This window comes from Polyodon spathula, unplaced genomic scaffold (assembly GCF_017654505.1).
Source record: "Polyodon spathula isolate WHYD16114869_AA unplaced genomic scaffold, ASM1765450v1 scaffolds_62, whole genome shotgun sequence".
Lineage (NCBI taxonomy): Eukaryota > Metazoa > Chordata > Actinopteri > Acipenseriformes > Polyodontidae > Polyodon > Polyodon spathula.
This window is the reverse complement of record NW_024471556.1, coordinates 22,297-24,374: the sequence shown is the minus strand read 5'-3', so window position 1 is coordinate 24,374 and position 2,078 is coordinate 22,297. Positions and strand designations below refer to the sequence as shown.

Here is a 2,078-nt window from a genome sequence, read left to right as displayed (position 1 = left end):
GCCACGGGCGGAGCATGCTCGGATTACATGTCGGCTGGGGCACCCATTTCTCGGATTGGTTTTGTGGTGTGTTATGTATATTCAGATGGTTTCCAATTGCTCCTCGTATCAATTATTGTCCGCAATCAACGCGCAGGTTGTCGCAACCTCTGAGGATATCAAGTTTGCAGAAAGTGGCTTAATAGAGACGTCTGCACATGTAGACATTCAAGCCGGCTTGGAGAGACATGCAAATATTGACACGTCAGCTACGATACTGGCCCCTCCGGATTGGCCGGTGCCCAAGAAGACTTGAAGGCTGAGCAGGGGGTCGTGTTTCATTTGACAGCTCAGAGGAGGCGGCTTAGTGCTCGGCTCTAATTGTCAGGGTTAAGGGTTTAGGGATTTAGGGATTTAACGAATTAGGGTGGGGGTTAGGGTTAGTCTTATTGTTTTAGGGTTTTAGGGTTAGGGTTAGGACTTGGCTCAGGCTCGGGCTCGGGGTTAAGGTTAGGGTTTGGGTGTGGGTTAAGGTTAGAGATAGGGATTTTTGGGGGTTAGGGTTAGATCTTTTGGGTTAGGCTTAAGGTTAGGGTTAGGGTTAGGGTTAGGGTGTTGGGTGTTGGGTTAGGGTGCATGGATTCTGTCTGAGCTCCACGAAGCCAATCCTGGGCAGTATGAGCTATCTCGTTCCACACGTGAAGTTTGCAGGGATAATAACATCAATAGGCTCTGGGGCTGAGACCTTGTGAATCACAGGCACCCAAGCATGAGTCTGTCGTGCCTACTTTGCTTAGGCACTCATATATCTAACTCCCTGGAACTCAAAGCCGGCTTGGAGAAGTCGGTGGGGACTACGGGACTTAGCCGCTAATGGAGCCACGAAGGGCCGTCCTGCCTCCCTGGAAAAAAAAAAAAAAAAAAAAAACAGGAATTAAGCCCCACCCCGAGTCGTACCTATAGCCTTCCGCAGCTTAAAGACGAACGAGACTCTGGTCAACTAAGTTTTACGTGACCAGAGGCCCGTTGTTACATTTACATGACCAGAGGCCCGTTGTTCCTAGACAAGGTCTCGCGCGTTACCAGGATCTAACGCGGCGCCCCCACCCCCCCGACCCTCTGACGTCTCCTCGCCCACCACCGGACGATCTGTGTGTGTGTGTGGGAATTTAAAGGAAATAAAAAATGAAAAAAGTTGACCGGAGCACCGAGGAAAGATGTCCAGATCCCCTGGTCACGGTAGCGTCCATAACCCCGCCGCTCCTTCCAGGTCGCCATGGCGGTCCAATGAATCCGTGAACACATAGGTTTAGGGACGGCTTATAGCACTGGGCGTGTCACTCCCTAAGACGAGGGATGCTGGGTTACAGGGTCAAGGATAGTTTGATCTAACGTGTACTAAAGATCTGAGTTCATCTACACATCAGGGAGTGGCGTTATTCCTTGGTGGGTACAGTACTTATTCCGAATGACAAAAAAAAGAAAGAAAAATGTGGAACGCTTCACGAATTTGCGTGTCATCCTTGCTCAGGGGCCATGCTAATCTTCTCTGTATCGTTTCAATTTTAGTATATGTGCTGCCGTAGCGCACACACGGTGCCTGCCTGATACGCGCCTATATGTACAGCGAGTGGGTAAAGAGCGATTGGTTTTGTGGTGGGTTATGTATATTCAGATGGTTTCCAATTGCTCCTTGTATCCATTATTGTCCACAACCAACGCGCGGGTTGTCGCAAACTCTGAGGATATCAAGTTTGCAGAAAGTGGCTTAATAGAGACGTCTGCACATGTAGACATTCAAACCGGCTTGGAGAGACATGCAAATATTGACACGTCACCTACGATACTGGCCCCTCCGGATTGGCCGGTGCCCAAAAAGACTTGAAGGCTGAGCAGGGGGTCCTGTTTCATTTGACAGCTCAGAGGAGGAGGCTTAATGCTCGGCTCTAATTGTCAGGGATAAGGATCTTAACATTTCCCCTAAATCCCTAAATCCCTAACAAATTGCCTTAAATCCCCACTCCCCCCAATACCAATAGAATAAGCACAAATCCCAAAAACTTCGCAATCCTCCAATCCTGAACCAGGAGGTCCGGAGC

The 2,078-nt window shown here is 49.4% G+C and overlaps 1 non-coding gene across 1 annotated transcript; it reads right to left on the bottom strand.

Annotated features, from left to right (window-relative positions):
• Positions 1–1,465: 1,465 nt before the first annotated feature.
• Positions 1,466–1,570, bottom strand: LOC121307922. Its single transcript, XR_005948404.1, has one exon. It is a non-coding gene; the product is annotated as a U6 spliceosomal RNA (small nuclear RNA).
• Positions 1,571–2,078: the final 508 nt, after the last annotated feature.